Consider the following 22,292-nt stretch of genomic DNA (forward strand, 5'->3'; position numbering starts at 1 on the left):
GTTAACATTATTGATGATGCATACTATAATCACAAATCTTCCCAGTGAATCAGAAATCACAGACAGTAGTTGAAACGCCAGGGTATCCCTGACTGCGATGAGCACACCCCTTGCCTTTGTGTGGTAATGGGAATGAAATACATAAGGAAAGTTTTTATGTCTGATCCTAAATGCATCTTCACAAACTAAGTGCGTCTCTTGTACACACAATATGTCCCCAGCTAATTGTTTGGCTTCCGCCCATAAATAGGACCGCTTTAGCGGAGTGTTCAGTCCATTAATATTAATAGATACGACCTTTATAGTCATAGTGAGTCCTCATGATGCTTGAGATGAGATCTTCGTCGACTTGGATAAGATGCGGTGAAAGATCGTGACAGTTCAGCGAACCATGTTCTGCCGGAGCACCTGTAAAAAAGGGGGAGAGGAAGGGGGAAGGGGGAAACACAAACAAACAAACAATAGAGAAACGGCTGGTCTAAGCCAGGAAAGCTGGATATGTCCAGGAACGGGTGATGAATATTCCTCTTCATCAGATGTGGGGAGAACAGATAGTCCTCTGTAAGCGGAACAAGACCGCAAAATCCAGGGCCAATCTCCACAGCAGTTAACGCATTCCCTGTTTCTTTTTTCCAGCCAGTTGCCAATCAGGATCCACTCTATCTGGAGGGGACGATGTCTGCGATTCTGGAATCTTCACAGGAATTCCCCATACATTAAGCTGTTTGATACCTTCCTCCAATGAGCAAATCACATGCATTTTGTCGTTTCGGTGTACCAGCAGGCGGGTGGGGAATCCCCATTTGTAGAGAATAGAACGGTCCCGAAGTGCAGTTGTTATTGGTGCCAGGTTTCTGCGTATTTGCAAAGTCATTGCTGACAGATCGGTATATAGAGCAATTTTTCGATACTGATCCGGGACATTCTGGCGATCTCTAGACTTAACCATAAGGGCCTCTTTAATATGGAAGAAATGCACCCTGGCAAGTACATCCCTTGGTATATCGTCGGCCAGGTGCCTCGGTTTAGGGACACGATGCGCTCTGTCCAGAAGTAGCTCAGTCAGGGTCGCCTCAGGTAGGTAGCTTTGCATAAGAGAGGTAAGGTAGGCATTAAGTTCCTTTGGAGGGACAGTCTCTGGGATGCCCCGGAATTTGACATTATTCCTCCTCGACCTGTCTTCAATGTCAGCGATTTTTGCACGTAGCGCTGTCACGTCAGACTCCAGATCATAATGCGAATCTATAAGGTCGTTGTGAGATTTTACCAGTGAAGCCATTTTTGTTTCCGTATGGTCCACCCTTTGTTCCACCTCTACGATAGCAGAGCGGATCGGTTGCAGGGTATTAAGCAAGTTGTTGGTAATGGACGTGTTCAGCAGTAGCAACATGCGTTTCAAAGATACTTCTGTTACAGGTACCTCCGATGCAGGCACCTTGCTGAAGAATTCCTCCCCGGCAACTTGGAAGGCTTCTACTAGTGGGTTAGCCCCATCTGTCTCTGTGCTGGCCTCTATGCGTGGTCTTTGCCTGCGCGGGCTGTCCGTGGCTGAGTATGGCGATGCAGGAGCTGAGGCGCCATGTTGGTTCAGCACATTGCCGTCTTTAGTGGGGCTATCATGTGGGGACGGCGAGACAGTATCTCGGCTTTGTGCCATTATATCTGCTTCATCAGGTAAGGAGAGGCTGCGTCTAGCATTAGGCAGGGATTTTTGAATGTCTGACCTGTTGCCGAAGTCCCCGCTTCTCCTGTGGTGCGGGGAGGACGCCTCCACGCCATCTTGAGAGGCCCGGAGTTGAGGCCGTGTGTAGAAGTCCGTCAGCTTACGGGGCTGGCGTCCCGCTTTCCCTCTCCTCCGGGTGTACATGTTCGAGAGAGGGTGTTCCGACGGCTGGAAATGTGCAAAGTAGGTTCACTAACTCAGTTTGATCGGGTATTCGTCGCTTATGAAGTTGCTTGCTGCAGGAGCTCGGTTCTCAGGCGGCCATCTCGCTCCGCTGCCAGACCACGCCCCCAATAGATGCTAATTTCATGAACGATGCCTTAAACAAAATAGAACGTGTTTTAGAGAATAATTCTCAATCCTTTCTTTTACAGTCTATCCCAGAGAAGGAAATATTGGATACCATAAACAGTTTTAATTTGGGTAAAGTACCGGGGTCTGATGGCCTGCCAATCGAATTTTATAAGGTTTTTTATGAGGTTTTAAAAGATGATCTTTTATCTCTTTTTACAGATGTTTTTAATACCAAGATTTTACCACAGTCATGGAAAGTGGGTGAGGTTTTTCTGCTCTTTAAAAAAGGTGATAAAGAGGATATTAGGAATTGGAGACCAATAACCCTTTTAAACGCTGATTATAAAATAATGGCTAAAATATGTGCAAACAGACTAAAAAATGTTATAGATAAATTAATACATAATAATCAAGTGTGTGGTATACCGGGTAGAAACATGTGGGAAAATTTAAACCTCATAAAAGATATAATAGAAGATGCTAAAATAAGGAAAAGTAATTTAGCAATTTTAACAATAGACTTTGAAAAAGCATTTGACAGAGTCTCGCACTGTTTTTTATTTAATGTTTTAAATAAAATGGGCATACCAGAAGGTTTTTTAACGTCACTCAAAGCCTTTTATAATGACTGTTTTAGCAAAATTTTAATTAATGGTTTTAAGACTGAAATAGTTCCTTTAAAATCTGGTGTGAAGCAGGGTTGCCCCCTATCACCCCTTTTATTTATTTGTGCACTAGAGCCACTTTTATGTGTCATAAGAGGTGATAAACAGATCCGTGGGATAAGGCTCCCCGGAGGAAATGGTCTTGAAGCTAAAGTAGTCAGTTATATGGATGATGTAGCAGTGACATGTCAAGATAGCCTGGCACTTAAAAAAACTTTAACACAAATTAACTATTTCTGTTGTGCTTCTGGTTTTAAAGTGAATTTTAACAAGTGCGAGATTTTAAAAGTCGGCAAGCTGGATACAAGAGACATAAAGGTACCGGTAGTAGAAAAAGTAAAAATTTTAGGTGTGTATTTTAATGAATTAAATAATGGAAACGAAAGCTGGGAGCTAACAATGCAAAAGGTGAACCAAAAATTATGTGTATGGAGACTAAGAGACCTTACAATGGAAGGAAAAGTGATGATTTTAAAGATGGTGATTTTACCTTTGCTTTTATATTTAAGTTTAGTGTTCCCACCTAACACACATATAATACGTAAAGTCTCAAAAGTCTGTTACACCTTTTTTTGGAATTCCAAATATGAGAAGTTAAAAAGAGAAATTGTATCTAAACCTAAAGAGAAAGGGGGGAAAAGTTTTACTGATTTTACTGCGTTCCTTTATACAAAATTCTTTTCATTGTGTCTTAAGAATGTTTTTAAAGACAACTATTGGTCGTTCTTTTTGCGCTATAATGTTGGTAATCTCATGAGACACCATGGTTGGTTTGAAACAGATCTTAAACACCCTTATGCTTTTAACCTCCCTATTACTTATTGTATTTTAGAAAAGATTGTTTCTCTTTTTAAACTGTTTGATTTTAGTAAAGATATTCTAATCGATGGGAAAAAACTTACGAGAGTCATTTTAAACAATATTAACATGTGCCAAGTTGGAAATTTTAATGATGATAAATGTAAAGAAATCTGGAGAATTGTGAACTCATTTTATCTTTTTAACTCACAGAAGGACTTATCCTGGAGCTGCATCCACAGTTGCCTTCCGTGCCGGGCTTTCCAACACCGTAGAGGATTTGCAAGCACAGCAAAGTGTCCAAGAGAGGGATGCCACGAAGAGGAGACTGTTTTACATCTTTTATGGACATGTGATTTTTCTAGAAGGATATGGACTAAAATGCTGCCACTTTTAAACAAAATTGCTGCTATAAAAGACTTGGACTATAATAAGGTTTTATATGGGTGTTTGGATTGTCCCGGCGAACAAGAGAAACGGAAGGCATGGCAAATAATAAACTGTGTGAAGGCAGCTCTGTGGAAAAATAGGAATATTTTATTATTTAAAAAGGACATTTTATCTTTCGATGATGTTATTGGAATGATTTTAAGTGAAATGTACATCTATCTTTTAATCGATAAACAAAGTGATGAGTTTGCATTCTTAAAATGGCATTTTACCGACTGGCATATGTGAAATTGTAAAATTGTAAGTTTTTTATGTTCCCCTGGTTTTAATGCTATGTAACTATGTAACTATGTTAAAACTTGAAACTTAAATAAAATAGGTGTGTACCTGTGAAGGTGCAGCCAAGTTAAAAAAAAAAAAAAAAAAAATCTGTTCTTATCAGTTTAATATCTGATACGTCCCCTATCTGGGGACCATATATTAAATGGATTTTTGAGAACGGGGGCCGATTTCGAAGCTTGCTTCCGTCGCCCTATGCATTGACCCGATATGGCAGTATCTTCGGGTACAGTGCACCACCCCCTTACAGGGTTAAAAAGAAAGATTCCTACTTTCATTGCTACCTGCTTGCTGGCTAGCCAGCTAGCCAGCCCTGTGGGCCTTGCTGCTGCTGCAGCCAAAAAACAAAAGGTGGTGTCTGGCCGCTGTTGGAGCGTCCAGGCACAGGACTTCTGCTGCTGCTGACTAAATGGCCTCCTTAATTGGATCATTTGAGTAGCCAGCACACCTGTGCAGGTAGGGCATGACATGATAGGCAGCTGCCTTGATAGCGGGTGGGTGCTGAATGTTCCTAATTGACAAAATAAGATTAATGCTTATGAAGAAATATAAAATCTCATCCCTTCCCCAATATCGCGCCACACCCCTACCCCTTAATTCCCTGGTTGAACTTGATGGACATATGTCTTTTTTCGACCGTACTAACTATGTAACTATGTAACATAACATGGGGGGGGGGGGGGGTCTCCTGGCTGTTCACACAGGTGTGTCATTGCTGTACATTGACCATGCATTGCTTCTGTGGTATTGCAAAGGCAAAGACAAATGCTTCCAGCCATCCATTGCACTAATGGATTGGTCATCAGCTGGCTGTCTATGTCCCGCATCAATATAGACCAAAGTACAGAGGGTTAGGCTATGCTATTGTGCACCTACCTGATGCATCAGAAGGTGCGAGGCCCTTGCTAAATTCTGTGCACAGACTTTGAGATCTATACTTTAGACTGTATCTAAACCTGCTCCAACATGGACTGACATTCTGGCCTACTTTCAGCCGATGCGACTTGTCTGTCGCTGAACAGTCGCTTTTTATGTATTCAGCACCTATGTATAATGTTGTAAAAATGCTCTAGAAGCTAAAGTCGCAGAAATGTCACACATATTTGGCCTGCAACTTTCTGTGCGACAAATTCAGACAGGAAAAATCAGTATAAATCCTTAGAAAATTATCCCCCAGTGTCTCCATCTGCTGGCGGTATTGAATAAGCATTGCTGCACTGATGGGGTATGCATTAGACGAAAAAAAAGAAGAAAAAGAAGAATAATACGCCCAGAAAAGAGGCGAAAAGGAGAAAAACGTAAAAAAACGTGAAAAAAAGTAAGAGGAAGAGAAGGGAAAAAAAGGTGGAAATGGGTTTAAAAATGATTTCGGCGGAGAAATATATATATATATATATATATATATATATATATATATATATATATACGCGCACACACACACATATATATAAACGTATTCTCCGTTGAGATATTGCAGCCGCTGCTGTGTCCAGGCCCAGGAGCCTTAGCACTGTGCTGTGATGTCACTCAATACCACTGACATCACTAGGTGTAAACAACATCTCTCCTTTGCTGTGTATGTGACTATGGAGCTGTTTGGTGATGTCGTCTATTATGGCCTTCATAGAAGCAACAGGAGATTGTTGCATCCATCTAGAACCCTCAGAACTACAGTGCTATGATGTCACTCACTTCCACAGGCCTTGCAGAGTGTAAACAACAACAACCCAGCTTTGTTGTGTATGTAACCATAGGGATTTGTGATGTCACCTAGAACCTTCACAGCAGCGACAGCTTTATGAGGAGCATCAGCACTGCTCTGCCTGAGCAGAACCATCACCGCCATAGGTTGTCAAATAACCCGGGTTTAACCCACACAGGTAAGTCCAATGGGGTGCAGGCATGTCCTCTATGCTTACAGCTTCCCGTGGGTGTTGGTTTGATACCGTTTGGGGACAGCCAAGGAGGCATCTGCAGGCAACAAAGGTAGGTGTGTGCTTGTGTGTGTGTTTCCTATGCAGATCCTAAGCCCAGTGTCACATGCAAGTAGGAGGAGTAAGAAGGGTTCCTGGCAAATCCGGGTTATGGATTGCATTTAAAAAGGCCCCGTGGGAGTGCAATGGGCCCCTGTCTTGCTGCTTAGCAATAATGGTATGGGTTTAGGTTCTGCTGTGTGTACTGGTGGTTGACTGCCCCCCAGCCCAGAGTGTGCATGGAAAATTGTCTGGCAGCCTCCCTGACAGCAAGCAGTGATAGTGCCCATGAAGGGCACCTTGTTGGGCCCGCCCCTTTCACGGTTATCGCTTCTCGGCCTTTTGGCTAAGATCAAGTGTAGTATCTGCTCACTTGGTCTGGCTGGAAGGTTCCTGGGGTACCCGTGCCTTGGCCTTGGGGGATCGCTCTACCTATTTGGTGGAGCTTCACCCCCTTGCTGCTTTTGGGGTTACGGCTTACTCCCCAGGAAACGAGAAGTGATCACCAGGCAGCCACTGGGTCGCCTGGTTGCAAACAGAGGACGGAAGAAGATCTCGGCAGCTGAACAGACATGGCGGATATACCTGAATATGCTCGGGTCCAAAATGCTGTTCGATTTATCGTGGAGGAGCAAGCCAGAGGAGAAAAGAATCTGGACTTCTTAATCGTGGAGATCTTGTTTGGTCTGTTCCAAGTGCCAAGAATGGAGATCTTGACAGTCATGGATTACCCTCGAAAGGGGGTCTATGATGTTACTTTCAACAGCAAGTCTTTCTACAGAAAATTTTTGGAAACCTTGGAGAAAACCCGGAATCATCCAAAGATGGAAGGCATAAAATTGGTTGAGCACTTTGTGGACAATACCAAGCTGTTCACAGTTAAGATGTACTCGCCATACGCGAAAGAAAGTGACATCAAGCTCTTTTTGCAGGAATTTTGTGTGGAAGTAGAGGAAAGAGGTAAAGTCCTTAACCAACACCAGCTTTGGACAGGAAAATGGAAGTTCTTGTGCAGACTGAAAGAGGATGCGGGGGCGCCAGGAAGATTGTTGCTCCCACCAGCTCGGTTTAAAATAGGGAAGGACACAGGGGATTTATTTTTCCCAGAGATGGGAACTTTCTGCAAAAACTGCAAACAATACGGGCATGAAAGTTGTGGAAAGATAATATGTACCAAATGTCTAAAGGAAGGTCATGTCTTTTCTGAGTGTGGCCAAAGTAAGACCTGCAGGGCCTGTAAAAAGACTGGGCACTTCTTTAAAGACTGCCCGGAAAAATCTGAGGCTATGGAAGTTGGGGTGAAATTGAAGAGGAAGACAAAAGAAGAGAATATAGTTCCAGAGGCCAAAAAAGTTTCTGGCAAGAGCAAAGAAAAGTTGGACACAGGAAAAGAAATGGAAGAAGAAAGCGTAAGTGAGGCTTCTGAAGGGGAGCACACAGAGAAATTAAAGAAAATAATTCTCAGTGAGTATTTTTCTGGATATTTGGGTGAGGTGCTAGACCAAGCCCCAAAGGAAGAAAAAGAAATATTTGTTCAAGACCTAGTAAAATTTAAAATAAAAGTGAATACCCGGCTTGAAACTGTGAGGGGAAAAATAATGCAGTCCATGAAGCCTGATGTAAGGCGCTTCATGGTGACCTACCAAGTGTCACCATGGTTGGCAGTCCCTGTCAAAGAAGCTTTGAAGAGTGGAGCTCTTCAATTCGGTTTAATTGATTATTTGGCAGTTTTCGCATGGAGAAAGGGTTTCATTTTGGATTAAGGTTTATTTGAGTTATTGTTGTTAGTTGTTTTGTTGTTTTAATTTGTTTTATTCTGGAAATAAATAAAAAAAAAAAAAAAAAAAAATAAAAAAAAAAAAAGTTACCTGATGATGAGCACAAAAATCTAGTTCATATGAGATCTTAGAACTATGATTTAGTTCTGAGGGAAACTTAAAAAAATCTGTTCTTATCAGTTTAATATCTGATACGTCCCCTATCTGGGGACCATATATTAAATGGATTTTTGAGAACGGGGGCCGATTTCGAAGCTTGCTTCCGTCGCCCTATGCATTGACCCGATATGGCAGTATCTTCGGGTACAGTGCACCACCCCCTTACAGGGTTAAAAAGAAAGATTCCTACTTTCATTGCTACCTGCTTGCTGGCTAGCCAGCTAGCCAGCCCTGTGGGCCTTGCTGCTGCTGCAGCCAAAAAACAAAAGGTGGTGCTGCTGCTGCTTCTGCTGCTTCTGCTTCTGCTTGTGTCTGGCCGCTGTTGGAGCGTCCAGGCACAGGACTTCTGCTGCTGCTGACTAAATGGCCTCCTTAATTGGATCATTTGAGTAGCCAGCACACCTGTGCAGGTAGGGCATGACATGATAGGCAGCTGCCTTGATAGCGGGTGGGTGCTGAATGTTCCTAATTGACAAAATAAGATTAATGCTTATGAAGAAATATAAAATCTCATCCCTTCCCCAATATCGCGCCACACCCCTACCCCTTAATTCCCTGGTTGAACTTGATGGACATATGTCTTTTTTCGACCGTACTAACTATGTAACTATGTAACATAACATGGGGGGGGGGGGGGGGTCTCCTGGCTGTTCACACAGGTGTGTCATTGCTGTACATTGACCATGCATTGCTTCTGTGGTATTGCAAAGGCAAAGACAAATGCTTCCAGCCATCCATTGCACTAATGGATTGGTCATCAGCTGGCTGTCTATGTCCCGCATCAATATAGACCAAAGTACAGAGGGTTAGGCTATGCTATTGTGCACCTACCTGATGCATCAGAAGGTGCGAGGCCCTTGCTAAATTCTGTGCACAGACTTTGAGATCTATACTTTAGACTGTATCTAAACCTGCTCCAACATGGACTGACATTCTGGCCTACTTTCAGCCGATGCGACTTGTCTGTCGCTGAACAGTCGCTTTTTATGTATTCAGCACCTATGTATAATGTTGTAAAAATGCTCTAGAAGCTAAAGTCGCAGAAATGTCACACATATTTGGCCTGCAACTTTCTGTGCGACAAATTCAGACAGGAAAAATCAGTATAAATCCTTAGAAAATTATCCCCCAGTGTCTCCATCTGCTGGCGGTATTGAATAAGCATTGCTGCACTGATGGGGTATGCATTAGACGAAAAAAAAGAAGAAAAAGAAGAATAATACGCCCAGAAAAGAGGCGAAAAGGAGAAAAACTTAAAAAAACGTGAAAAAAAAGTAAGAGGAAGAGAAGGGAAAAAAAGGTGGAAATGGGTTTAAAAGTGATTTCGGCGGAGAAATATATATATATATATATATATATATATATATATATATATACGCGCACACACACACATATATATAAACGTATTCTCCGTTGAGATATTGCAGCCGCTGCTGTGTCCAGGCCCAGGAGCCTTAGCACTGTGCTGTGATGTCACTCAATACCACTGACATCACTAGGTGTAAACAACATCTCTCCTTTGCTGTGTATGTGACTATGGAGCTGTTTGGTGATGTTGTCTATTATGGCCTTCATAGAAGCAACAGGAGATTGTTGCATCCATCTAGAACCCTCAGAACTACAGTGCTATGATGTCACTCACTTCCACAGGCCTTGCAGAGTGTAAACAACAACAACCCAGCTTTGTTGTGTATGTAACCATAGGGATTTGTGATGTCACCTAGAACCTTCACAGCAGCGACAGCTTTATGAGGAGCATCAGCACTGCTCTGCCTGAGCAGAACCATCACCGCCATAGGTTGTCAAATAACCCGGGTTTAACCCACACAGGTAAGTCCAATGGGGTGCAGGCATGTCCTCTATGCTTACAGCTTCCCGTGGGTGTTGGTTTGATACCGTTTGGGGACAGCCAAGGAGGCATCTGCAGGCAACAAAGGTAGGTGTGTGCTTGTGTGTGTGTTTCCTATGCAGATCCTAAGCCCAGTGTCACATGCAAGTAGGAGGAGTAAGAAGGGTTCCTGGCAAATCCGGGTTATGGATTGCATTTAAAAAGGCCCCGTGGGAGTGCAATGGGCCCCTGTCTTGCTGCTTAGCAATAATGGTATGGGTTTAGGTTCTGCTGTGTGTACTGGTGGTTGACTGCCCCCCAGCCCAGAGTGTGCATGGAAAATTGTCTGGCAGCCTCCCTGACAGCAAGCAGTGATAGTGCCCATGAAGGGCACCTTGTTGGGCCCGCCCCTTTCACGGTTATCGCTTCTCGGCCTTTTGGCTAAGATCAAGTGTAGTATCTGTTCTTATCAGTTTAATATCTGATACGTCCCCTATCTGGGGACCATATATTAAATGGATTTTTGAGAACGGGGGCCGATTTCGAAGCTTGCTTCCGTCGCCCTATGCATTGACCCGATATGGCAGTATCTTCGGGTACAGTGCACCACCCCCTTACAGGGTTAAAAAGAAAGATTCCTACTTTCATTGCTACCTGCTTGCTGGCTAGCCAGCTAGCCAGCCCTGTGGGCCTTGCTGCTGCTGCAGCCAAAAAACAAAAGGTGGTGCTGCTGCTGCTTCTGCTGCTTCTGCTTGTGTCTGGCCGCTGTTGGAGCGTCCAGGCACAGGACTTCTGCTGCTGCTGACTAAATGGCCTCCTTAATTGGATCATTTGAGTAGCCAGCACACCTGTGCAGGTAGGGCATGACATGATAGGCAGCTGCCTTGATAGCGGGTGGGTGCTGAATGTTCCTAATTGACAAAATAAGATTAATGCTTATGAAGAAATATAAAATCTCATCCCTTCCCCAATATCGCGCCACACCCCTACCCCTTAATTCCCTGGTTGAACTTGATGGACATATGTCTTTTTTCGACCGTACTAACTATGTAACTATGTAACATAACATGGGGGGGGGGGGGGGGTCTCCTGGCTGTTCACACAGGTGTGTCATTGCTGTACATTGACCATGCATTGCTTCTGTGGTATTGCAAAGGCAAAGACAAATGCTTCCAGCCATCCATTGCACTAATGGATTGGTCATCAGCTGGCTGTCTATGTCCCGCATCAATATAGACCAAAGTACAGAGGGTTAGGCTATGCTATTGTGCACCTACCTGATGCATCAGAAGGTGCGAGGCCCTTGCTAAATTCTGTGCACAGACTTTGAGATCTATACTTTAGACTGTATCTAAACCTGCTCCAACATGGACTGACATTCTGGCCTACTTTCAGCCGATGCGACTTGTCTGTCGCTGAACAGTCGCTTTTTATGTATTCAGCACCTATGTATAATGTTGTAAAAATGCTCTAGAAGCTAAAGTCGCAGAAATGTCACACATATTTGGCCTGCAACTTTCTGTGCGACAAATTCAGACAGGAAAAATCAGTATAAATCCTTAGAAAATTATCCCCCAGTGTCTCCATCTGCTGGCGGTATTGAATAAGCATTGCTGCACTGATGGGGTATGCATTAGACGAAAAAAAAGAAGAAAAAGAAGAATAATACGCCCAGAAAAGAGGCGAAAAGGAGAAAAACGTAAAAAAACGTGAAAAAAAAGTAAGAGGAAGAGAAGGGAAAAAAAGGTGGAAATGGGTTTAAAAGTGATTTCGGCGGAGAAATATATATATATATATATATATATATATATATACGCGCACACACACACATATATATAAACGTATTCTCCGTTGAGATATTGCAGCCGCTGCTGTGTCCAGGCCCAGGAGCCTTAGCACTGTGCTGTGATGTCACTCAATACCACTGACATCACTAGGTGTAAACAACATCTCTCCTTTGCTGTGTATGTGACTATGGGGCTGTTTGGTGATGTCGTCTATTATAGCCTTCATAGAAGCAACAGGAGATTGTTGCATCCATCTAGAACCCTCAGAACTACAGTGCTATGATGTCACTCACTTCCACAGGCCTTGCAGAGTGTAAACAACAACAACCCAGCTTTGTTGTGTATGTAACCATAGGGATTTGTGATGTCACCTAGAACCTTCACAGCAGCGACAGCTTTATGAGGAGCATCAGCACTGCTCTGCCTGAGCAGAACCATCACCGCCATAGGTTGTCAAATAACCCGGGTTTAACCCACACAGGTAAGTCCAATGGGGTGCAGGCATGTCCTCTATGCTTACAGCTTCCCATGGGTGTTGGTTTGATACCGTTTGGGGACAGCCAAGGAGGCATCTGCAGGCAACAAAGGTAGGTGTGTGCTTGTGTGTGTGTTTCCTATGCAGATCCTAAGCCCAGTGTCACATGCAAGTAGGAGGAGTAAGAAGGGTTCCTGGCAAATCCGGGTTATGGATTGCATTTAAAAAGGCCCCGTGGGAGTGCAATGGGCCCCTGTCTTGCTGCTTAGCAATAATGGTATGGGTTTAGGTTCTGCTGTGTGTACTGGTGGTTGACTGCCCCCCAGCCCAGAGTGTGCATGGAAAATTGTCTGGCAGCCTCCCTGACAGCAAGCAGTGATAGTGCCCATGAAGGGCACCTTGTTGGGCCCGCCCCTTTCACGGTTATCGCTTCTCGGCCTTTTGGCTAAGATCAAGTGTAGTATCTGTTCTTATCAGTTTAATATCTGATACGTCCCCTATCTGGGGACCATATATTAAATGGATTTTTGAGAACGGGGGCCGATTTCGAAGCTTGCTTCCGTCGCCCTATGCATTGACCCGATATGGCAGTATCTTCGGGTACAGTGCACCACCCCCTTACAGGGTTAAAAAGAAAGATTCCTACTTTCATTGCTACCTGCTTGCTGGCTAGCCAGCTAGCCAGCCCTGTGGGCCTTGCTGCTGCTGCAGCCAAAAAACAAAAGGTGGTGCTGCTGCTGCTTCTGCTGCTTCTGCTTGTGTCTGGCCGCTGTTGGAGCGTCCAGGCACAGGACTTCTGCTGCTGCTGACTAAATGGCCTCCTTAATTGGATCATTTGAGTAGCCAGCACACCTGTGCAGGTAGGGCATGACATGATAGGCAGCTGCCTTGATAGCGGGTGGGTGCTGAATGTTCCTAATTGACAAAATAAGATTAATGCTTATGAAGAAATATAAAATCTCATCCCTTCCCCAATATCGCGCCACACCCCTACCCCTTAATTCCCTGGTTGAACTTGATGGACATATGTCTTTTTTCGACCGTACTAACTATGTAACTATGTAACATAACATGGGGGGGGGGGGGGGGGTCTCCTGGCTGTTCACACAGGTGTGTCATTGCTGTACATTGACCATGCATTGCTTCTGTGGTATTGCAAAGGCAAAGACAAATGCTTCCAGCCATCCATTGCACTAATGGATTGGTCATCAGCTGGCTGTCTATGTCCCGCATCAATATAGACCAAAGTACAGAGGGTTAGGCTATGCTATTGTGCACCTACCTGATGCATCAGAAGGTGCGAGGCCCTTGCTAAATTCTGTGCACAGACTTTGAGATCTATACTTTAGACTGTATCTAAACCTGCTCCAACATGGACTGACATTCTGGCCTACTTTCAGCCGATGCGACTTGTCTGTCGCTGAACAGTCGCTTTTTATGTATTCAGCACCTATGTATAATGTTGTAAAAATGCTCTAGAAGCTAAAGTCGCAGAAATGTCACACATATTTGGCCTGCAACTTTCTGTGCGACAAATTCAGACAGGAAAAATCAGTATAAATCCTTAGAAAATTATCCCCCAGTGTCTCCATCTGCTGGCGGTATTGAATAAGCATTGCTGCACTGATAGGGTATGCATTAGACGAAAAAAAAGAAGAAAAAGAAGAATAATACGCCCAGAAAAGAGGCGAAAAGGAGAAAAACGTAAAAAAACGTGAAAAAAAAGTAAGAGGAAGAGAAGGGAAAAAAAGGTGGAAATGGGTTTAAAAGTGATTTCGGCGGAGAATATATATATATATATATATATATATATATATATATATATACGCGCACACACACACATATATATAAACGTATTCTCCGTTGAGATATTGCAGCCGCTGCTGTGTCCAGGCCCAGGAGCCTTAGCACTGTGCTGTGATGTCACTCAATACCACTGACATCACTAGGTGTAAACAACATCTCTCCTTTGCTGTGTATGTGACTATGGAGCTGTTTGGTGATGTCGTCTATTATGGCCTTCATAGAAGCAACAGGAGATTGTTGCATCCATCTAGAACCCTCAGAACTACAGTGCTATGATGTCACTCACTTCCACAGGCCTTGCAGAGTGTAAACAACAACAACCCAGCTTTGTTGTGTATGTAACCATAGGGATTTGTGATGTCACCTAGAACCTTCACAGCAGCGACAGCTTTATGAGGAGCATCAGCACTGCTCTGCCTGAGCAGAACCATCACCGCCATAGGTTGTCAAATAACCCGGGTTTAACCCACACAGGTAAGTCCAATGGGGTGCAGGCATGTCCTCTATGCTTACAGCTTCCCGTGGGTGTTGGTTTGATACCGTTTGGGGACAGCCAAGGAGGCATCTGCAGGCAACAAAGGTAGGTGTGTGCTTGTGTGTGTGTTTCCTATGCAGATCCTAAGCCCAGTGTCACATGCAAGTAGGAGGAGTAAGAAGGGTTCCTGGCAAATCCGGGTTATGGATTGCATTTAAAAAGGCCCCGTGGGAGTGCAATGGGCCCCTGTCTTGCTGCTTAGCAATAATGGTATGGGTTTAGGTTCTGCTGTGTGTACTGGTGGTTGACTGCCCCCCAGCCCAGAGTGTGCATGGAAAATTGTCTGGCAGCCTCCCTGACAGCAAGCAGTGATAGTGCCCATGAAGGGCACCTTGTTGGGCCCGCCCCTTTCACGGTTATCGCTTCTCGGCCTTTTGGCTAAGATCAAGTGTAGTATCTGTTCTTATCAGTTTAATATCTGATACGTCCCCTATCTGGGGACCATATATTAAATGGATTTTTGAGAACGGGGGCCGATTTCGAAGCTTGCTTCCGTCGCCCTATGCATTGACCCGATATGGCAGTATCTTCGGGTACAGTGCACCACCCCCTTACAGGGTTAAAAAGAAAGATTCCTACTTTCATTGCTACCTGCTTGCTGGCTAGCCAGCTAGCCAGCCCTGTGGGCCTTGCTGCTGCTGCAGCAGCCAAAAAACAAAAGGTGGTGCTGCTGCTGCTTCTGCTGCTTCTGCTTCTGCTTGTGTCTGGCCGCTGTTGGAGCGTCCAGGCACAGGACTTCTGCTGCTGCTGACTAAATGGCCTCCTTAATTGGATCATTTGAGTAGCCAGCACACCTGTGCAGGTAGGGCATGACATGATAGGCAGCTGCCTTGATAGCGGGTGGGTGCTGAATGTTCCTAATTGACAAAATAAGATTAATGCTTATGAAGAAATATAAAATCTCATCCCTTCCCCAATATCGCGCCACACCCCTACCCCTTAATTCCCTGGTTGAACTTGATGGACATATGTCTTTTTTCGACCGTACTAACTATGTAACTATGTAACATAACATGGGGGGGGGGGGGGGTCTCCTGGCTGTTCACACAGGTGTGTCATTGCTGTACATTGACCATGCATTGCTTCTGTGGTATTGCAAAGGCAAAGACAAATGCTTCCAGCCATCCATTGCACTAATGGATTGGTCATCAGCTGGCTGTCTATGTCCCGCATCAATATAGACCAAAGTACAGAGGGTTAGGCTATGCTATTGTGCACCTACCTGATGCATCAGAAGGTGCGAGGCCCTTGCTAAATTCTGTGCACAGACTTTGAGATCTATACTTTAGACTGTATCTAAACCTGCTCCAACATGGACTGACATTCTGGCCTACTTTCAGCCGATGCGACTTGTCTGTCGCTGAACAGTCGCTTTTTATGTATTCAGCACCTATGTATAATGTTGTAAAAATGCTCTAGAAGCTAAAGTCGCAGAAATGTCACACATATTTGGCCTGCAACTTTCTGTGCGACAAATTCAGACAGGAAAAATCAGTATAAATCCTTAGAAAATTATCCCCCAGTGTCTCCATCTGCTGGCGGTATTGAATAAGCATTGCTGCACTGATGGGGTATGCATTAGACGAAAAAAAAGAAGAAAAAGAAGAATAATACGCCCAGAAAAGAGGCGAAAAGGAGAAAAACGTAAAAAAACGTGAAAAAAAAGTAAGAGGAAGAGAAGGGAAAAAAAGGTGGAAATGGGTTTAAAAGTGATTTCGGCGGAGAAATATATATATATATATATATATATATATATATATATATATATACGCGCACACACACACATATATATAAACGTATTCTCCGTTGAGATATTGCAGCCGCTGCTGTGTCCAGGCCCAGGAGCCTTAGCACTGTGCTGTGATGTCACTCAATACCACTGACATCACTAGGTGTAAACAACATCTCTCCTTTGCTGTGTATGTGACTATGGAGCTGTTTGGTGATGTCGTCTATTATGGCCTTCATAGAAGCAACAGGAGATTGTTGCATCCATCTAGAACCCTCAGAACTACAGTGCTATGATGTCACTCACTTCCACAGGCCTTGCAGAGTGTAAACAACAACAACCCAGCTTTGTTGTGTATGTAACCATAGGGATTTGTGATGTCACCTAGAACCTTCACAGCAGCGACAGCTTTATGAGGAGCATCAGCACTGCTCTGCCTGAGCAGAACCATCACCGCCATAGGTTGTCAAATAACCCGGGTTTAACCCACACAGGTAAGTCCAATGGGGTGCAGGCATGTCCTCTATGCTTACAGCTTCCCGTGGGTGTTGGTTTGATACCGTTTGGGGACAGCCAAGGAGGCATCTGCAGGCAACAAAGGTAGGTGTGTGCTTGTGTGTGTGTTTCCTATGCAGATCCTAAGCCCAGTGTCACATGCAAGTAGGAGGAGTAAGAAGGGTTCCTGGCAAATCCGGGTTATGGATTGCATTTAAAAAGGCCCCGTGGGAGTGCAATGGGCCCCTGTCTTGCTGCTTAGCAATAATGGTATGGGTTTAGGTTCTGCTGTGTGTACTGGTGTTGACTGCCCCCCAGCCCAGAGTGTGCATGGAAAATTGTCTGGCAGCCTCCCTGACAGCAAGCAGTGATAGTGCCCATGAAGGGCACCTTGTTGGGCCCGCCCCTTTCACGGTTATCGCTTCTCGGCCTTTTGGCTAAGATCAAGTGTAGTATCTGTTCTTATCAGTTTAATATCTGATACGTCCCCTATCTGGGGACCATATATTAAATGGATTTTTGAGAACGGGGGCCGATTTCGAAGCTTGCTTCCGTCGCCCTATGCATTGACCCGATATGGCAGTATCTTCGGGTACAGTGCACCACCCCCTTACAGGGTTAAAAAGAAAGATTCCTACTTTCATTGCTACCTGCTTGCTGGCTAGCCAGCTAGCCAGCCCTGTGGGCCTTGCTGCTGCTGCAGCCAAAAAACAAAAGGTGGTGCTGCTGCTGCTTCTGCTGCTTCTGCTTGTGTCTGGCCGCTGTTGGAGCGTCCAGGCACAGGACTTCTGCTGCTGCTGACTAAATGGCCTCCTTAATTGGATCATTTGAGTAGCCAGCACACCTGTGCAGGTAGGGCATGACATGATAGGCAGCTGCCTTGATAGCGGGTGGGTGCTGAATGTTCCTAATTGACAAAATAAGATTAATGCTTATGAAGAAATATAAAATCTCATCCCTTCCCCAATATCGCGCCACACCCCTACCCCTTAATTCCCTGGTTGAACTTGATGGACATATGTCTTTTTTCGACCGTACTAACTATGTAACTATGTAACATAACATGGGGGGGGGGGGGGGTCTCCTGGCTGTTCACACAGGTGTGTCATTGCTGTACATTGACCATGCATTGCTTCTGTGGTATTGCAAAGGCAAAGACAAATGCTTCCAGCCATCCATTGCACTAATGGATTGGTCATCAGCTGGCTGTCTATGTCCCGCATCAATATAGACCAAAGTACAGAGGGTTAGGCTATGCTATTGTGCACCTACCTGATGCATCAGAAGGTGCGAGGCCCTTGCTAAATTCTGTGCACAGACTTTGAGATCTATACTTTAGACTGTATCTAAACCTGCTCCAACATGGACTGACATTCTGGCCTACTTTCAGCCGATGCGACTTGTCTGTCGCTGAACAGTCGCTTTTTATGTATTCAGCACCTATGTATAATGTTGTAAAAATGCTCTAGAAGCTAAAGTCGCAGAAATGTCACACATATTTGGCCTGCAACTTTCTGTGCGACAAATTCAGACAGGAAAAATCAGTATAAATCCTTAGAAAATTATCCCCCAGTGTCTCCATCTGCTGGCGGTATTGAATAAGCATTGCTGCACTGATGGGGTATGCATTAGACGAAAAAAAAGAAGAAAAAGAAGAATAATACGCCCAGAAAAGAGGCGAAAAGGAGAAAAACGTAAAAAAACGTGAAAAAAAAGTAAGAGGAAGAGAAGGGAAAAAAAGGTGGAAATGGGTTTAAAAGTGATTTCGGCGGAGAAATATATATATATATATATATATATATATATATATATATATATATATACGCGCACACACACACATATATATAAACGTATTCTCCGTTGAGATATTGCAGCCGCTGCTGTGTCCAGGCCCAGGAGCCTTAGCACTGTGCTGTGATGTCACTCAATACCACTGACATCACTAGGTGTAAACAACATCTCTCCTTTGCTGTGTATGTGACTATGGAGCTGTTTGGTGATGTCGTCTATTATGGCCTTCATAGAAGCAACAGGAGATTGTTGCATCCATCTAGAACCCTCAGAACTACAGTGCTATGATGTCACTCACTTCCACAGGCCTTGCAGAGTGTAAACAACAACAACCCAGCTTTGTTGTGTATGTAACCATAGGGATTTGTGATGTCACCTAGAACCTTCACAGCAGCGACAGCTTTATGAGGAGCATCAGCACTGCTCTGCCTGAGCAGAACCATCACCGCCATAGGTTGTCAAATAACCCGGGTTTAACCCACACAGGTAAGTCCAATGGGGTGCAGGCATGTCCTCTATGCTTACAGCTTCCCGTGGGTGTTGGTTTGATACCGTTTGGGGACAGCCAAGGAGGCATCTGCAGGCAACAAAGGTAGGTGTGTGCTTGTGTGTGTGTTTCCTATGCAGATCCTAAGCCCAGTGTCACATGCAAGTAGGAGGAGTAAGAAGGGTTCCTGGCAAATCCGGGTTATGGATTGCATTTAAAAAGGCCCCGTGGGAGTGCAATGGGCCCCTGTCTTGCTGCTTAGCAATAATGGTATGGGTTTAGGTTCTGCTGTGTGTACTGGTGGTTGACTGCCCCCCAGCCCAGAGTGTGCATGGAAAATTGTCTGGCAGCCTCCCTGACAGCAAGCAGTGATAGTGCCCATGAAGGGCACCTTGTTGGGCCCGCCCCTTTCACGGTTATCGCTTCTCGGCCTTTTGGCTAAGATCAAGTGTAGTATCTGTTCTTATCAGTTTAATATCTGATACGTCCCCTATCTGGGGACCATATATTAAATGGATTTTTGAGAACGGGGGCCGATTTCGAAGCTTGCTTCCGTCGCCCTATGCATTGACCCGATATGGCAGTATCTTCGGGTACAGTGCACCACCCCCTTACAGGGTTAAAAAGAAAGATTCCTACTTTCATTGCTACCTGCTTGCTGGCTAGCCAGCTAGCCAGCCCTGTGGGCCTTGCTGCTGCTGCAGCCAAAAAACAAAAGGTGGTGCTGCTGCTGCTTCTGCTGCTTCTGCTTCTGCTTGTGTCTGGCCGCTGTTGGAGCGTCCAGGCACAGGACTTCTGCTGCTGCTGACTAAATGGCCTCCTTAATTGGATCATTTGAGTAGCCAGCACACCTGTGCAGGTAGGGCATGACATGATAGGCAGCTGCCTTGATAGCGGGTGGGTGCTGAATGTTCCTAATTGACAAAATAAGATTAATGCTTATGAAGAAATATAAAATCTCATCCCTTCCCCAATATCGCGCCACACCCCTACCCCTTAATTCCCTGGTTGAACTTGATGGACATATGTCTTTTTTCGACCGGACTAACTATGTAACTATGTAACATAACATGGGGGGGGGGGGTCTCCTGGCTGTTCACACAGGTGTGTCATTGCTGTACATTGACCATGCATTGCTTCTGTGGTATTGCAAAGGCAAAGACAAATGCTTCCAGCCATCCATTGCACTAATGGATTGGTCATCAGCAGGCTGTCTATGTCCCGCATCAATATAGACCAAAGTACAGAGGGTTAGGCTATGCTATTGTGCACCTACCTGATGCATCAGAAGGTGCGAGGCCCTTGCTAAATTCTGTGCACAGACTTTGAGATCTATACTTTAGACTGTATCTAAACCTGCTCCAACATGGACTGACATTCTGGCCTACTTTCAGCCGATGCGACTTGTCTGTCGCTGAACAGTCGCTTTTTATGTATTCAGCACCTATGTATAATGTTGTAAAAATGCTCTAGAAGCTAAAGTCGCAGAAATGTCACACATATTTGGCCTGCAACTTTCTGTGCGACAAATTCAGACAGGAAAAATCAGTATAAATCCTTAGAAAATTATCCCCCAGTGTCTCCATCTGCTGGCGGTATTGAATAAGCATTGCTGCACTGATGGGGTATGCATTAGACGAAAAAAAAGAAGAAAAAGAAGAATAATACGCCCAGAAAAGAGGCGAAAAGGAGAAAAACGTAAAAAAAACGTGAAAAAAAAGTAAGAGGAAGAGAAGGGAAAAAAAGGTGGAAATGGGTTTAAAAGTGATTTCGGCGGAGAAATATATATATATATATATATATATATATATATATATATATATATATACGCACACACACACACATATATATAAACGTATTCTCCGTTGAGATATTGCAGCCGCTGCTGTGTCCAGGCCCAGGAGCCTTAGCACTGTGCTGTGATGTCACTCAATACCACTGACATCACTAGGTGTAAACAACATCTCTCCTTTGCTGTGTATGTGACTATGGAGCTGTTTGGTGATGTCGTCTATTATGGCCTTCATAGAAGCAACAGGAGATTGTTGCATCCATCTAGAACCCTCAGAACTACAGTGCTATGATGTCACTCACTTCCACAGGCCTTGCAGAGTGTAAACAACAACAACCCAGCTTTGTTGTGTATGTAACCATAGGGATTTGTGATGTCACCTAGAACCTTCACAGCAGCGACAGCTTTATGAGGAGCATCAGCACTGCTCTGCCTGAGCAGAACCATCACCGCCATAGGTTGTCAAATAACCCGGGTTTAACCCACACAGGTAAGTCCAATGGGGTGCAGGCATGTCCTCTATGCTTACAGCTTCCCGTGGGTGTTGGTTTGATACCGTTTGGGGAAGCCAAGGAGGCATCTGCAGGCAACAAAGGTAGGTGTGTGCTTGTGTGTGTGTTTCCTATGCAGATCCTAAGCCCAGTGTCACATGCAAGTAGGAGGAGTAAGAAGGGTTCCTGGCAAATCCGGGTTATGGATTGCATTTAAAAAGGCCCCGTGGGAGTGCAATGGGCCCCTGTCTTGCTGCTTAGCAATAATGGTATGGGTTTAGGTTCTGCTGTGTGTACTGGTGGTTGACTGCCCCCCAGCCCAGAGTGTGCATGGAAAATTGTCTGGCAGCCTCCCTGACAGCAAGCAGTGATAGTGCCCATGAAGGGCACCTTGTTGGGCCCGCCCCTTTCACGGTTATCGCTTCTCGGCCTTTTGGCTAAGATCAAGTGTAGTATCTGTTCTTATCAGTTTAATATCTGATACGTCCCCTATCTGGGGACCATATATTAAATGGATTTTTGAGAACGGGGGCCGATTTCGAAGCTTGCTTCCGTCGCCCTATGCATTGACCCGATATGGCAGTATCTTCGGGTACAGTGCACCACCCCCTTACAGGGTTAAAAAGAAAGATTCCTACTTTCATTGCTACCTGCTTGCTGGCTAGCCAGCTAGCCAGCCCTGTGGGCCTTGCTGCTGCTGCAGCCAAAAAACAAAAGGTGGTGCTGCTGCTGCTTCTGCTGCTTCTGCTTCTGCTTGTGTCTGGCCGCTGTTGGAGCGTCCAGGCACAGGACTTCTGCTGCTGCTGACTAAATGGCCTCCTTAATTGGATCATTTGAGTAGCCAGCACACCTGTGCAGGTAGGGCATGACATGATAGGCAGCTGCCTTGATAGCGGGTGGGTGCTGAATGTTCCTAATTGACAAAATAAGATTAATGCTTATGAAGAAATATAAAAT

General features: G+C 44.7%; 8 non-coding genes and 1 pseudogene across 8 annotated transcripts; all 9 read left to right on the top strand.

Annotated features, from left to right (window-relative positions):
- The first annotated feature begins 4,253 nt into the window (after positions 1-4,253).
- On the top strand, positions 4,254-4,451 carry LOC130311186 (U2 spliceosomal RNA). The gene has a single exon (XR_008859613.1). It is a non-coding gene; the product is annotated as a U2 spliceosomal RNA (small nuclear RNA).
- Positions 4,452-6,508: 2,057 nt separating this feature from the next.
- On the top strand, positions 6,509-6,661 carry LOC130311201 (U2 spliceosomal RNA; annotated as a pseudogene).
- Positions 6,662-8,095: 1,434 nt separating this feature from the next.
- On the top strand, positions 8,096-8,279 carry LOC130311179 (U2 spliceosomal RNA). Its single transcript, XR_008859607.1, has one exon. It is a non-coding gene; the product is annotated as a U2 spliceosomal RNA (small nuclear RNA).
- Positions 8,280-10,368: 2,089 nt separating this feature from the next.
- Positions 10,369-10,559, top strand: LOC130311115 (U2 spliceosomal RNA). The gene has a single exon (XR_008859555.1). It is a non-coding gene; the product is annotated as a U2 spliceosomal RNA (small nuclear RNA).
- A 2,075-nt stretch (positions 10,560-12,634) lies between these two features.
- On the top strand, positions 12,635-12,825 carry LOC130311127 (U2 spliceosomal RNA). The gene has a single exon (XR_008859567.1). It is a non-coding gene; the product is annotated as a U2 spliceosomal RNA (small nuclear RNA).
- Positions 12,826-14,908: 2,083 nt separating this feature from the next.
- Positions 14,909-15,099, top strand: LOC130311139 (U2 spliceosomal RNA). The gene has a single exon (XR_008859578.1). It is a non-coding gene; the product is annotated as a U2 spliceosomal RNA (small nuclear RNA).
- A 2,092-nt stretch (positions 15,100-17,191) lies between these two features.
- On the top strand, positions 17,192-17,382 carry LOC130311151 (U2 spliceosomal RNA). The gene has a single exon (XR_008859589.1). It is a non-coding gene; the product is annotated as a U2 spliceosomal RNA (small nuclear RNA).
- Positions 17,383-19,470: 2,088 nt separating this feature from the next.
- LOC130311163 (U2 spliceosomal RNA) lies at positions 19,471-19,661 on the top strand. Its single transcript, XR_008859601.1, has one exon. It is a non-coding gene; the product is annotated as a U2 spliceosomal RNA (small nuclear RNA).
- Positions 19,662-21,752: 2,091 nt separating this feature from the next.
- On the top strand, positions 21,753-21,943 carry LOC130311174 (U2 spliceosomal RNA). The gene has a single exon (XR_008859606.1). It is a non-coding gene; the product is annotated as a U2 spliceosomal RNA (small nuclear RNA).
- Positions 21,944-22,292: the final 349 nt, after the last annotated feature.

Source organism: Hyla sarda, unplaced genomic scaffold (genome assembly GCF_029499605.1).
Source record: "Hyla sarda isolate aHylSar1 unplaced genomic scaffold, aHylSar1.hap1 scaffold_162, whole genome shotgun sequence".
NCBI classification, from domain to species: domain Eukaryota; kingdom Metazoa; phylum Chordata; class Amphibia; order Anura; family Hylidae; genus Hyla; species Hyla sarda.